The 15,958-nt window shown below is 44.7% G+C and overlaps 1 protein-coding gene across 1 annotated transcript in view; it reads right to left on the bottom strand.

Moving 5' to 3' along the window:
- The window catches only part of MTCH1 (mitochondrial carrier 1), a 414,326-nt gene that overhangs the window by 29,735 nt on the left and 368,633 nt on the right, over positions 1 to 15,958 (bottom strand). The window contains exon 12 of the transcript XR_013594892.1: positions 11,308 to 11,440. The gene's annotated coding sequence lies outside the window, so the exon portion shown is untranslated. The remainder of the gene's footprint in view (positions 1 to 11,307; positions 11,441 to 15,958) is intronic.

The following is a 15,958-nucleotide window of genomic DNA, read 5'->3' as shown; positions in this document are numbered from 1 at the left end:
GGAAAGGAACAATTGTAAAGCATTTAAAAATACCAAAAAGGTTAATAAGTAAGAAACACAACACTATAAAAATCTGACACCAAGTTATAAAAATGAGTATACTTTTATCTTAAAATAGACACCAAAACAACAAAAATCCATAGAGTGGAACCGGACACATGAATTTCTAAAGATAAGTAAATCATTGTAGTTTACTCTTGGGAAATGGAATAAATAGTTGGAAGTTGTGAGCATTTTTTAGCCAACTGGCTACTATGGCTACTTCTTTTTACTTGGACGGGCCTCAATGGGTTGGGGCCAGTCACAGAGAGCACTCAGGTCCAGGAAGACAGTTACTCTGTCACGACCAGCAGTCTCAGGGTCTTTTCTGAATTTTTACACTGTACTGCAGTCCAGCCAGGAAGTGCTCCTGATACTGGGAATGCAGGATACTGAGGATGCTGAAGAGATCCTGGGAGCATTCCTTGAGCAACCCTGGTATCCAAGAGCTTCTGGGGTCACCTTAGGATTCGCTCTCCTACGATGCCGCAGGGGAGTCCAGTGACGGTCCAGTCACCCCTCAATCAGTCAATCAATTAATCAGGGTTTGTAAAGTATGGCTACTCACCTGTGAGGGTCTCAAGGTACTGAGGGGAGAAAAGGGGGGTGCTGCTGATCCATCTAGGCGCTGGGGTTCAGTCGAAGAGCCAGGTCTTTAGATCCTTCCTGAACTGGGTCAGTGACAGGATTGCCTCAGGTGGAGGGGCAGAGTGTTCCAGGTCTCGGCGGCAAGGTAGGAGAAGGATCATCCTCCAGTTCTGGTCTTGCGGATCCGTGGGATTGTGGTCAGGGCCAGATGGGCAGAGCGGAGGTGTCTGGTGGGTACGTGGAATGAGAGGTAGGGGTTCAGGCATGCTGGTCATGCATCATGGAGGGCTTTGTAGGCATGTGTGAGGAGTCTGAAAGTGATTCTTTTGTTGACTGGGAGCCAGTGGAGTTCTCAAAGGTGTTCGGTGATGTGGCTGCAGCAGGGGAATTTGAGGAACAGTCTGGCTGTGCCATTCTGAACTTTCTATAGTTTCCTGAGGAGCTTCTGGGTGACGCCAATGTAGAGTGCATTGCTGTAGTCGAGTCTGTTGCTTATGAGTACGTGGGTGACAGTCTTTCTGGATTCGGTGGGGATCCATTTGAATGTCTGGTGAAGTGTGTGGAAGCATGATGAGGATACAGCATTGATCTGGCGGTTCAATGTGAGTGAGGAGTCCAATATGATGCCAAGGTTTTGTGCGTGGTCCTTGGGGGGTCCCTAGTGCTGCGGGCCACCAGTAGTCGTCCCAAGCTAAGGGGGTGGGTCCCAGGATGAGGACTTCGGTCTTGTCCGAGTTGAGTTTGAGGCAACTGTCTTTCATCCAGGTGGCGACGGCCTTCATACCGTTGTGGAAGTTGTTTCTGGCGGCTGTGGATCCGCTGGTGAAGGAGAGGATCAGCTGGGCGTCGTCTGCGTTGGAGACGATGGCTGCGAGCAGGGCCATGTAGGTCTACATGGCCAACTGGTCTCAGTAACAGTGGTTCCTTGCAGGTAAGTAAATCTTTTTCTTTAGGGGGCGAGAGAGTCCACTTCAACCTCTGCTTAAGGGCCCACAGACTTGGAGGACACCGGGAAGGTCAGGAAGCTAGTCATCTAGCTCTTAGAGTTACTTCTTTCTTCCTGGAACAAGTTGATTTTTTTCCATGAGTGAGCTTAGCAGGCAAACCCCTTTATTGGCCCCTCGGGTGAAACAGCTGCAGTCCAGTCTTTAGTGCAGCCTCTCACAGTTGGGTCCAGGGAGAAGCAGGGCAGTCCTTCTTCGGTCTTCTTTCCAGTCCAGTAGTGCGTTGAAGGCTGAGTGTGTGGGATGCTACTTTTATGCCATCTTTGTGTTTGTGGGAGGGGAGGACTCACTAGCCAATAGTTCTGTCAGGTGTAAAAACAATTTCTTATACAAATGATCAATTCACTCAGTTATTCTAAGTGAATTGATCGTTTTTACACCCGACAGAACCATTGTTTTTCTTTACTTATCCATGCCCAGGTTCTGAGGAATACTGGGTTGCCCCATTGTCTATTGAACTCACTAGCCAATGGGGCATTATTAGTTCCCACATGGCAGTCCTTACCAGCATAATGTGCCCAATGTACCCATCATACTGAGCCACTCTTCCTGAAAAAACGGTTCTACAACAGGCTTTCCCCCTCTGGAGTAGATGCAGCCTGTCTGCCTATACAAAGGAATGGGGAGGTAAAGGTGAGATCACCATCTGCTTCCCTGAGGCAATACCCTCTTTGAAACTGGGCCACCTATGGCCACTGCCCGGTAGGCACCCTGCTGGAGGTCACACCTCCTACCTCCAGCAATTCTCCTAGGAGAGCTTCACATTTCCCAGCAAGGGGGGACAGTTTGTAGTGTAAGGTTAAACGCGTAAGGAACATGTCCTTCTTTTTCATATGAAGCACTCTGCCTGGTGGGACACCAAAGGGTAGGTTGCTAATAATAAAAAGGCAGGATTTTACCTGAAAAAATGGTTTCTTTTGCCATGTCGATTAAACTGCATTGCGAGGCCTAAAATCACAGTTTCACCCTGTAACTGTATTGGTGGAACAATGAGGCGCTGCAGTCCACTAGTGACATTTAACTTACTAGCCCCCTTGTACCATATACTAGGGATGTATAGGTGTGACGGGGTGGGTTCTCCCATGGGTGTACAATCCCCGGACATGGACTGGTGGTCAGCCACCCCACTTTCACCTACTTCCCTTCCCTTGTTTCAGCAGCCCGAACCTAGCCCGTGGGAGGCGTGGGCGGTACGAGATCCCGACCACTGGTGGCAAGACGAGGAGCTGGAGGTGCAGGATCCCTTTAAGTGGGAGTATACAACGAACAAAGACACACCCTCAACGAGCGTCCCGACGTCAAAAGGAGAGAGAACCCAGGAAGTGGCGGACGGCGTTTTCCCGGAGGAGAAAGGAGTATATCACATCGGAGAAGAGAAGACGAACGACGAGGAGCACGTAGAAAGAGCCCTGCGGACCAGAGGGAAGTCGGAGAAGCCAGGAGGCCACCGTTCCCACGAGTCGCCCCGCCACGCTCCCATGGGAGGAGCGTGGCTCCAACAGGTACGGGGCAGAGTGGCGGGCTGGGTGGGACATCGGCTCCAGCCTACCGAGTAAACTGTATAGTGTATAGAGTATAGCCCAGTGTATAGTCCTCCTATCCCCTCCCCTGATCCCTGCAAGAGCACTCCTCAATACGGCTGTATATACTCACGGTGTGCACAAGATTACCCTCACTCCCGGTCCTTACCGTCTAGAGTCCCCTACTCTTCCACTAAATCCGTCCTCTTTCTCCTTTCATTACGGTGACGGCATCCGGAGTCTACGGGACCAGCGGACACCGGACGGAGAGCAAGCTGGAGTCCTTAAGAAAACCGACCCTGGACCCTGCCGCCTTTGCCAGAGAGAGAATTACAAGCAGAAGGAGAAAGTCTTATATAAAAATAAAGCCATCCCTTAAAACCTTCTTCAAAGTCTCGGACTCTATCTCTACTACACAGTCCCCTCCACCCTCTCCGACCCTATCGAACCCGGGACAATAGGTAAGATAATAAGCCAATCGGATATTAGCCAATTGTAAACTACTTTGCGCGGTAAGAGCACCCGGCCTGGATAGTTGGGCCCAGTGCACTGCAGATTCAAAAAAAGAAAGCACCTAGGTCACCAAAAAGTTGGGGCGAACCTGTCAAAAGCCATTTCTCTACACAAGGTGACCCCCACTAAATTTGGGTGAGTTCAGATATGCTACGCGTCGTTCATGTTGCAAAAGGCTATCTCCATTATCACCTCGTGGTGAAAGAAATGTATGTAAGGTGTAGCTTGTTGGATTACTTTCAGTCCACAGAGTGCTTCGGCTGCTTTGTTTAGAATTTACTAAAGGACTATAACCCACAAGCTTAAAAAACACTAAACCCTTTAGATTATGAACGAAAATGATGCAGCTACCCATTTTTTAATTGGTTTGGTGCATAAAATGCAGATTTCCTTTTTTTTTTAAACTTTTTTTTTCATTTTGAACAACCATACAGAAGACAATGGCTCAAAAATCCCTGGCAAGGCACGCATTGAACAAGTGCAGGCAGCACAGGTGGCATGAACACAGAGTGTACATTCAGGCTTGCAGTTGTGTATCACAGCAAGGACAAGCACTTTCCCCAGAACAGTGTTCACACCGCTGTTCGCATCAACCCGAGGGTGCTTAATACACATTCTTCTGCAATCTCCTTGAGGCGGGGGTCGAACCAACTGCTTTCACCAAATCCCCCACACCGTGCTTCACCAATGATCAATGCATACACGGAGCAGCTCTGGGAATCTACACCGCATGCTGCTAGCCTGCTCCCTTCATTGCCACTTCACCCTCCCTCGTGCTGTCAAACTCAGCCTTCCCTAACCGGGAACTGAGACCAGGAAAGCCTCATAGGGTTCCCAAATATCCTTAGGGTGGTAAAGGGCACATGATGTCCTATTGCATCTGCTAACAAAATTGGAGTTGGTAATCAAACGCTATTCCCTCTCTTTTGTGCTTTTTTTTGTGTTGAACTGAAGAAAAAACACCCAAGCATACAAAGAAGGGCCTGGTGCAAAATGTTTTAGCAGGTAACGCAAACTTCCTTCATCTCCCACTTTGTGATGTGATTTTGGGTGTTAGCAAACGGTTTGGCTCTTTTCGGGAAAATGCGGGGGCCACAATTTGGTACCGAAGTACTAGGATCATGGTGGAAGACAGCCTCTAAAGGAAAGGATTTGGAACAGAAATAACTGAACCTTGGGAACTTTGTGCAACCCTAGAATGCCCAGAGTCTGTTTGGTGGTGTTACAAGCAAGACGTATGTCTCTGTGCTACAATAATCACTTTACCCCTCTTGAGTGGTTATTTTAACATCAGGCAACATTAATTATTTTAAGTTTGTGCTTTCCCACCTAGAGCTACTCTCAAAGATACCTCCCTAAAGATCAGTCGAAGGGCACAGAATGGGTAAACAATCTTTACCAGCAGAGTGTACAGAAACAGGTGCTACCCCTAGTCCTGAAACGCTCCCACCTAGACGTTGTAGGTGAACGGCATTCTGAACACTCATGCTGACAACAGTCTTCTATTCACTCACACATTTAACACCCGACCACAAACCCTAAGATAAAGTCTTTCTGAATGGGAACTTATATCTACTCACACCCTTTCATGTCTTGTCCACTCACACTCCTGAAACTAAATAACCAGGTACAATCCCCCTACGGTGTTCAACTCTGTCAATGATATCGACCTGTAACCAACTTCTCATTACAAATGTCTACAACAGCAGACCTAGGTACATTCGCATCAAGTCATGCCTAATACTAGAGTAGAAGATCCCATCACCAACACCTTACCCTGAAGAACGGAGCTGGGGCCTCTCAATTAATCATAGTAATTGATATCCATTTTTGAGGTAAAACATGCATTTGATCATTTGCAGACCTACTCTAACTACAGACAAATGCTCACCCAATGACCTTGGCTGCGTTAGAAGTATGCTTTCACTTTTTCATTTTGGGATCAAATAAAATGACAACATTCACTCATGAAATAAAGTACTGTGGAGAGTTCCCTTCATAGAATAATTATGTAGAAATTGTCTGCGGCCAACGCAGATGGAATGTCAGTAAGAGGTACCATCGGAAATGGGGCTAGTCAAGCCCCTCAAGTGAAGTGGATTATTATTAAAATGCTATCCAAATTTCATTGAAAGAATCTGCTTCCTAAAAGAGTAACAGTTTTCTTATTAAATAGGCATTTTCATAAACCTGCAGGGGCAATTTCTGCTGAACTGATGTGAGCAGATTCGGTATCCTGTTAATGTTCTGAGAAAAAAAGACTCCATTGAACATACATCCACTAAAACCTTTTGAAAACCTTGCTATGGGCAAATAATCACACGGACAGTTTTTAATTGTCTCAGGGTTACTTGCCAAGTTGCTAAAATCTTATTAGAGTTCCTTGTATATTTTACCCGATGTTTTCTTTTTTTGTAATTTTCCTCTCCCCACTTCTTTGTTCACACCCTGGAACAAAGTATATTGTTTTTCAGATATACTGTGTAAGATGATGACCAAGGAGAAGATTCTCGGCATATCAGCGTCTTCTTTTTACCTCTTTAATAAGAGCTTGAGAAGCACAGCCATTAAAATTAGAATATGGCCCTATAGTAAGACATCATAATAATATAATCGTATTAGGATAACTTTTAAATCCCAAAACGTTCCTCAAAAGATACGAGGATTGCCAACCATATTGCAGGCATTAGTTAGTCAGTTTGTTTCAATTTTAGTGGCTGGGGCATTGTGTACTAATTCTAGGAATATTGGACTTATTTCTGTCATTAAACACATTAGTGGTTTTAGTCTACTGAGGATTATCAAGTTAGAACCCTCGACGCAGAAAGTACAAATATTCACTGTGTTTCTGTACGCCATTTGCGAGGGCTTGTCTGATACTTGCTTCTCTCTGCAATTTCCCTCCCCCAATAAGAGAAAACAAAAATCATTAAAAAATTATTTAAACAGCATCATGTTAATCCAACTATAAAAATACTGCAACAAAAAATACAGAACGAAAAATAATCCCCCCACCGTTATAATTACAAAAAACCATTCAGGCAGAACATACATGAACTCTTCAGACCACTTAGATCAAAAAAACTCAGTCCTGCTGCGCAACATCTGATGTTTGCTAACCACTCACACCAACCCACACTCAACCTTAAGGCTCCGCATGGATGAACCTGCACACAAACCAGAGGCAAAATAATTAAAATGCCTTTCATCACTCACATCAACTCACACCTGATCCTAAAGTAGAACTTGTGGGCTGTTTTCCATGTTCTTAGATCAGCTTATACTCAAATTCTTAAATAGTACGTGCAAGAGATTACCTAATTACACTTACCAGTCAGCACTCAACAAGTACAAGGCTTGCATAAGCACTCAGATTCCCTGTACTTAATCCTGGAGCACATGTATAGAATCTAATAACCACTCATGTCAAACCACAGAAGTACACAAAGTATTAGGCCTATTGGCTACTCACTAAACACACACTCAACAGAAGGAACAACATGTAACCATCTACATAAACAAACCAGCCTCCCGACTTATACTTGTATCAGGCACTTGAGATTACCCAAAACCCAATATCCATCACCAATAAGTGTTTCTAACTGCTCAAGACATGCCTACAGTGCTCCTCACTACATAATCTACCAAAACCAAGCCTTTTGATACATCTCTGTCTTCTGGAGAGTCCTGCAGTCTCACTCACGCTTAATATGCAACATGTAGGGCCTTCCAACAGCTCACAAGAGTCTACACTCTAATTCTGAGGTGCATCTGATATGACTTCTAATAGATAGTAATAACGCACATCTAACCCAATTACCATGAGGCCGTCAACACGTATTCAGTTTCACCGTACGTTATCCAAAGCCCTGCTAAACAGACACCAACTACACACTGCTTTGGAGTACATGTCTGAGTCTGTTTAACCATCGTAACTCTCACCCAATTTAGCAATGCAGTGATGTACTATATTTTGCTCAATGCCCAAACCTAAGGAACAATACTCTGTGGTTTAGTACTTGCCATTGTGCATTAATTCAGGTTGATGAAATGTATGAAGTTCACTTTACAAGCATAACTATCTCTGATGAGACAAGAGTTAACTGTATGCAAGCGCAGACACCTGTAATATCACAACTGATACTGACTCTTGGGTACATCATCATCCTAGTGGTTGATTTATCGAGATTGTTGTTGACTGATACCAACTGGCACACGAATGTGTGGTTAAACATTCAACGATCTGGGAAACAACACGTCTTTTCGCAAATATGAGACTCATACAAGTTAACTTTAGGTGGTTATGTGGATCTTTGGCATTAAAATAGTATAGTATACTTTATAAAAAGACAGTAAACGAAGTAAAAGATTCAAGGCTGATATTTCAGCAAATGGTGTTATCAAGGCTTCTCGTGTGTACATACTAAAATGAGCTGGACAAAGCCACACCTAGCTGGGCATTTTGCAAACACATGATAGTGATAAATTAATAAAATCACGAGCTAAAGTAGAGACGTCCTCTGCATTAAATGCCCCACAGAAAAGATCCTCTCGATCTTGCCAACTTTCTGTGGAAAGGAGGAGGGTGGAGAGACGAGACTAGCAGTGTTCATGTTGTTTGTGTCGCCGCCATGTTGTGTTCTCAGTGTGGAAGCATAAAGATTCACCTAAGTCACTCATGGACAGAATGTGGAATCCTAAGGCTAAAACACATTTTGAAATAATTTGAAGTCTAGGAAGGTTTGATGGTCTATATTTTGGAAGGCTGACACTGGAGGACAGGAAGCGGTCAGGAATAACCGAAAAGTGCAGCAACTGGCCCACAGTAGCGACTAAACTACAGTGTCCACTGAAGTACGATAATTGTAGTTACCCTGCCAGGTTCAAGGCTTCCCAGACTCACCGTATGCAATGTTTTCTGGGCCCAATTCAAAGAAAAGAAGCAGCTTCTCGTTTTGTTCTTTTTTTCCAGCGAACTGAGCACCAGGAAATAGGCGTTGCCTGCTGACAGGCTTCATGAGAATGAGGCACTGCAGGGCGGAGGAGCTTACAGAAATGCTGGCAGACGCTTTACTGCCCAGGAACTATGCCAAGAGCTTCGGGTTCTGCATCCGCACACCCTTTTATGATGAAATCTCATAACAAGGTCAGAGCCAAAGCACTGACATGGAATAAAAAACAGGTATAGTGCCAAACCCAAAAGCATACTCATTAAAATTGTGAATGTCAATAGTTTTGCAGCAGTCAATTTCAATTCCATCCTTTTTCTCAAACATTCAAAGCACACCTTTCTCCTAACTTCCTTCCTACTACCCGGATACTGCTGATCACCATTCCCACTCCTTCCCACGTATGCTCTTCCTCTGCAGGTCCATTCTCCCGCCCATGATTTCCTTTAGTCTTATCCAGCAATTTAATTTGAGTTATCCAGCAATCTAATTTGATTTATCCAGCAATCTAATTTGATTTGACTTTTATCTTTATTTTCTACAAAACAAACTCATTCCCTTTTACCCCTCCTTTATCAAACCCCTTCCACTGGTATCTTCTCATTACACCTTCCTTCAATATACTCCCAATCCCTCTCAGCCCTATTCGTTGCACCCTACGCTGACCGCTCTTTGTCCACTTCTCTCTGTCTGTTACAGCCTCTCATCTGGAAATCATTCCTTCCCCTCTGGTCTCTTGAGTGTTCTTTCCTCCTCTCTGACCTAGTCATCCTCTTCTTTCACCCCTCCAACACTGACTGGCTTCACTGTCATTTTACCTATTTTGCCTTCTCTACAGAGCCCTATCTACGGTCTGCGACCACTCTTCTGTCGAATCAGCCTCCTCGCGCCCTATGCTCTTAATTATATTTATTCTTGCATTTTCCTCATCCCCTCCCTTACTTGCTCTCTACTCCACCTCGCGTTTCCATGTTCTCCTATTTTTCATCCTACTCACTCATGATGTAGGTCTAACATCAGTCAATGAGAGAACCTTTGCGAGGAAAGGATAGAAAGAGGGAACCACAGTGAAATAGAAGACGAAAAATGTCTGCTCAAAAAAGGAAGAGAAACCAACCAGGAGAAAGAGAAGGAGCACAGGCAGCGAACCCTACAGCCGCTCAGCTGGATGTGGCTACACGCCTGCCAAACTCGCATGGCTGCCAAGTCCAAGAGGTGGCCAGGCTTTCCTTCCACAGTTTAACAAAGCATTCACCCATCTCTGATTAAACACTGGCAGTAAACAAAGTGACAGGCTCCTCTTCTGCATATTAATCTGGACTGAAACGTAGAAAGAGCGCACTCGCTCGCGTCAGTGCCCCCACCACATCCTGTTAGGTAATGCGCAGATGGAAAAAAGGACCTTCATATGTTGATGTCAACAGTTTAAAAAGGGCAGATCCATGGGAAAGAACTCAACCATATGTACAGGTCGCTTAGTCCTGCAGTATAATGCAGTAATAACACTGTAGTCGCAGGAGCAGTCGCGACACAATCCAAATAAGCTCTACGACTGCAACCGAAGGACATTGGCATGGATCCCAGATTGGGCTCACACGCTTTGAGCCTGGCAACAGTTTTACAAGCTCGTCGCTAACTTACCTCTCACTGTGCCAGGCTTTGCTTATGAGCCGAGAGCCTCACACTCAAGCATGACAGGAATTATACGAGGAGGAGAAGCCCTCCAAGAGCAACGTGCAGAGCTGCTGTGGGCGAGGTGCTGGCAGGGTTCTGCTGAGCCTGCAGATCTCTCAGCTGCGGTCATGCAAGGGCTGTTTGCAGGACTGCCAGACAGAGGAGAGAGAGAGACAGGGAGAGAGAGAGAGAGAGAGAGAGAGAGAGTGGAAGACAGAAAGAAACACAGGGCTTCTCCAGCCCCGGCACAAGCAAGCTTCTACCGCCCAGAGAAGTGCATATTCGAAGTAGAAGAGGTGGTCATGGGCACACACGCACGTGGAAGGTGACAGCAAAGAACAAAGTGTCGCAGCCACGATAAGAATACACTTCCTGTAAGAGCTGCCTTTCAAAATAAAGGCTGCAGCCTGAGTTCGGAGCCGTGGGTTTCTTTCCTAGTCTAGCAGGCATCGCCACGGCCACCTCATCTCTGGTGATGTCACAACGGTGACGCAACCACCATTCGGCAGCTCGGAGCCGAGCAATAAACAGATGCTCTATGGAGCTTCTGTGTTCTTTGTTCTCACTTTTCTTTCGTTCCTCTCCTTTTGAAATCCTGCCAAATATGCCCCTCTCTCGTCTGTTCCTGCTTACTTCTTCTTACCAGTCTGCGACGAGACGCTCAAGTGTGTTTCTCCCTGTCTATTCTTGTTTCTAGAACTCTGTGCTCATGTTCTGTTTTTACTCCACCTGTCTATCACATGAACTTTAACGGATTGTTTAAATACATATACAGTTACGAGTCAAATGCATTTTCTCCTTACAAATGAATACAGCAGATTACCTACCATCTGACATTAAAAAAACACAGGTTCTTTTCCTTCTACTGACAGAGAGCTCCACACACCAAATCAAACTGCAGTATGCGATGGGAACCGGACAATTTGCAAAATCATCTGCAGACCAATACGCCTGGTGTGTTCTATAAGTAACAAAAACCAATACCTGCACCGACAACAAGGAGGAAGTAAATTCACTTACCACATGCAGAAGTCCTTCATATGAAAATGGAGACTGGAGTCAAGGAATAACTGTAAATAATACCATCTCCTGTGCATTGTTCCTTTATTCATTTCACGTCCCGTGCAGCACATCAGAGGGGCGCTATATATAGCTGAAAAAAATGAAATAAATGGGCTTTTACTGCTTATTTTTCTCTTGTTTATCGTGTACAAGCTTCGGCTTCAAGTGGTTTCCCACTCGCTTTCCAGCTTGATGGAAGTAAAGTGTGTAACGTCACTTATATGCTGTCAAGAAACACACTATAGCATATATGCAGATTAAAACTGTCTATACTACTGAATAGTAAGGTTTTCAGACACATGAATTGTAATAAATTAAAACAAGAAGCAATGCAGAGGTATTTGTCACTGCATCGAACAGAAATTATTATGCAGCTAAGCTCGATCATAAGAATGTAATAATTATTTAAATGAAATTTTGTGCGTGAAATAAAATAACATTTACGGCCCAAATGTTTTGTGGACCAAGGGCCTAGTTTGGATGATGGCTACTCAATCACAAACATGACGGACAACCCGTCTGCCTTATTACAGGTACCGTAGGATATAATGCACTTGTAATTCCCATCCGCCTTACTACAGGTGCCGTAGGATATAATGCACTTGTAATTCCCATACGCCTTACTACAGGTGCCGTAGGATATAATGCACTTGTAATTCCCGTCTGCCTTACTACAGGTGCCGTAGGATATAATGCACTTGTAATTCCCGTCTGCCTTATTACAGGTGCCGTAGGATATATTGCCCTTGTAATAGGGAGAAAGGATATCTGAAAGGTGTGTGAGGGAGTAGCCTGTCTGTCAAACTCTGACTCAGACCCTAGGTTACGGTTACAAGCACAAGGTGCTTTTGAGGGATACTCTGATTTGACGGTCGTCATAGCTTTAGTAAGTCACCAACTTCCACCAAACGTATGAGCACCATCAATTATGAGCATTTGTGTAGTTTTAACATATTTAAACATTGCTACAAAATTATGAGTTTTGGGGTTATTTTAATTTAGCTTAAGCATTTTAGAAAACTGTTAGGAAGAAAGGATTATGTAGAGCACTTTAAAGATGATGTTCTTTTGGAAATGTGCTGCAACAGTACAGTTTTTGTATCAGAAATGAAAGTCACTTGACGCTTCTGTTTTTTGATTTTTTTTTATAAACATGGATCGCTTTACACAAAGTCAAAAAAAACATTTCAAGTTGGAGAAAGTGGAACAAGTTTTGCATCAATCGATCCAATGATTTTTGCATTGGTTGTGAATAAAAATTCGAAGGAAAGTTATGAAATTCAACTTTTTAGAACCTCTCGCCACCATAAGTATTCTCCTTCTTGACGATTATGGGGGAATCATCCACATGGCAGCTTTGCAAATATCCAATAGAATAGCAGAGCATATAATCTTACGGCGGGCGCCATTGCTTCCTATCAGCCTTACATAAGACTGGTTATCACAAAAATGAAAGAAGAACGAGATCCAGCCGGAGAAGCCTTGATCTCTAAAGATGCCCCCAGAGGCTTGATCAAAAGAAAGAGCTTGTGATTGGGTATACCTGCAGTCTTTGCGATTCAAGAAGCTACAAAGCTCACTTGGATCAAAAGTGGGCCGCTATACTTCTGCTGCAGCTGAGAAACACTGAAAGAACGAGAGAAAATTAAATACTTTCTTAAGATGAAAATCCTTGCGCATGCCTAGGATGGACCTCAGATTTGTCTTCACAGTGAATCGTTTTGATGTCGCTACTGCCTGCATCCTGCGAACTCATGGGGCTGGTGTAATCACTATAAGGAAGGTCCTCTTTCGGGTGACAATCATAAGCTCAGATCTATGCGCTGTTTACCACTAATGCAGGTGTTCTGTGGCCATGTGAACTTTGTGCTGCATTGTCCTAAATGAGACTGCCTGCTCCTCCACACAAAGGTCTTAAGTCCTCGTTCCAAAACAAAAGACATGATAGTGGTAATGTTGCCATGATATTGACAGGATCCTTCAATGACAAGAATAAGCATCACCCTGAGCTTCAGTACACTTATGTGTAGAATCTTGTTATGTGTTTCCTGGTATGCTCGCCAGCTAACTAATAAAGCAGTGTTTCCTGTACCAATTGTTTTTCGGTCTTTAAAGTTTAGACCACAGAGTGAAACTGAAAGTTGCCTTCAGCTTGATCTGATCCTTCCAGTGGCCACTTGTTAATGTCTTTCAGCAACCAGCTGGTCTTGGCCTCATCAGCAGTGTGCAGTGAGGGGCTGAGGGAAGACATAGCATGATATCACTTCTAACAGTGACGTGTATGCTCACAATGAAGAAGCTGGCTGTTGGCCATTTCTGATCAACTCTGACAGTGGTTTAACTGGGTCCTCTGAAAGCACAGCTTCCAGCAGCACACTAATGACATATGCAACCGGGAAACAGACATTCTGGCTTAGGGCTAGGGAAGACTTTAACCGTTTATTGAAAGCATTCAAACTGCATGAGATTCAACGTAACTTTACGTTGCCTCGGAACAAGAAGAAGCAAGTCTTAACCGGTTATCTTGGACGGGATGTACATGATATCCCCATCTCCTGATGAATGCCGCAATGAGACCATGCCATTGTAAACTATCAGAGAGGGTGATCTGAGGACAAATGGTAGTGTTGTCTGTTTACTATGAATCAAACATACCTTCAATAATTCGTGCGAATGGGCAGGTGAAAATGCTTAAATTCTAGATCTATGACCCAACTAGAGAAGGGAGATAATCCTTCATCAAGGTAGGGTCAGATTAGGGGTTTGTAGCTCTTTTGTCAGCAGTGCAGGAGCAGACAAATGTCTTGTTGATAGGAAGAACCCTGAGGTACGGTTGTCAAGCCACTCGCGAAAAAGTCAACCATTTCATGCTTTTACTGTCTTTAAGTCTTTACCTCTTAGGGGAAGAGGTGTGGTGCAGCGGCCAGGGCGACTGACTCTGGAACCCGGGGGCTCACGGTTGAATCCCCGGTGCCGGCGGCAGATCAGCCCAGCACCATGTGATTCTGGGCAATAGCTCGCTTAATCTTCCAAACGGCCCCCACCACCGTGACACCCTCAGGTAATTGTTCGTGCTTTACAAATACTGGATATTTCTTACACAATCACAAACCAAGGAACAATGTTGTACCTTTTTCTGCATTTGGAGCAGTACCAAACAGAAATTACCAACAGTGACAGCCACACTTGACACCTTTGCATACTTTCAGATTTTATTATTACTAATAGCACAAAGTCATCGAGGGCGGAGAGCGAGCGGTGATAAATATGCAGTAAGATATAGTATCCACAAAAATATCATTACCGAAGGTAAGGAACTTTTATTTCTGAAGGATACTTCTTCCCACTGATTCCTCACCTTATGAGCGAGTCCCAAAGCAATATCCTTCAGAAGGTGGGTTGAGGAGTGCTAGTTAACCGAGTAAGTCATGCAACACATCAAAGAAAGCGTATCCATCATGGACAGCTTGAGCTACATGCTGGAGCTCCTCTAAGGAGAGCCGTAGAAGCAGTCATGGCTTTCAGAGAGCGAGCATGAATGCTCACCAGAGGATTCTTTCTTGGCCGAGGCAGAACTTAATGGAAAGGGTAAACCAAAGCAAGATCGTGAACTGCTGGACACGAGATATCCCAAACTGTAGAATATTGGAAAGAGAGGACTGAAAGGGGTTTAGGACATTTGACTCTCACCACTCTACAAACTAATTATATCAACTTACATAAATGGATTTTGTGGCAGGTTTTTAGAAGTCAAGATAACGTCACCCACATCTGTATGTAAACAGAAGGACTCTAACTGCAACTGGTCAATCTCCATGCATGCAGCCATAGTGTCTGGGGACTAGGTTAAAGTACCTGACAATCCTATTGCGAGTGCAAGTCCACCCAATGTAAGATGAAGAAAAAGGAGAGTGCTGCCGAGTTCCAACAGTCTGGGGCCGTCAGGATCACTAAAACCCCATTCTCATGTACTTTCTGAAGAACTCGGGACAGATGCAGCGTTGGCTGGAATGCAAATAGCACTACCAAAGGGGATGATGGATGGAGGGTTTGAGCAAATCAAACACTCATCCGCAGTCAACTGATCTGGGTTTAATCCATCACCATTCTTTAGTTCACTCCACCACCCCAGATCAGACGTGGCCAAATGCATATTAGTCTGACCCTGTGCCTCATGGGAACAGTCCAGCCCAAACTGCCAAGTCATGTCTTCCCTGGACCGGAAACAAGCATCTTGGGATCGGTTTCAGGTTCATAACCCTCATCAGCCAGGCTATCTTGAATCCAGTGGCAAAGTCAGCAAGGGATCCACCTCTGGGCATACCCTGCCAACTTAGGGCGAACAAAACGATATCAAAGGGGATGATGGACGGAGCGTTTGAGCAAATCAAACACTCACCCCCAGTCAACTGATCTGGGTTTAATCCATCATCATTCTTTAGCTCACTCCACAATCCCAGTTCAGACATGGCCATATGCAAATCAGTCTGACCCTGAGCCTGGCTGATGAGGGTTATGAACCTGAAACCAGTCCCAGGATGCTTGTTTCCGGTCCAGGGAAGACACGGCTTGGCAGTTCGGGCTGGACTGTTCCCATGAGTCACAGGGT

The sequence above is a fragment of the Lissotriton helveticus genome, chromosome 5_1, assembly GCF_964261635.1.
Source record: "Lissotriton helveticus chromosome 5_1, aLisHel1.1, whole genome shotgun sequence".
NCBI lineage: Eukaryota > Metazoa > Chordata > Amphibia > Caudata > Salamandridae > Lissotriton > Lissotriton helveticus.
This window is presented reverse-complemented; position numbering and strand designations above follow the sequence as displayed.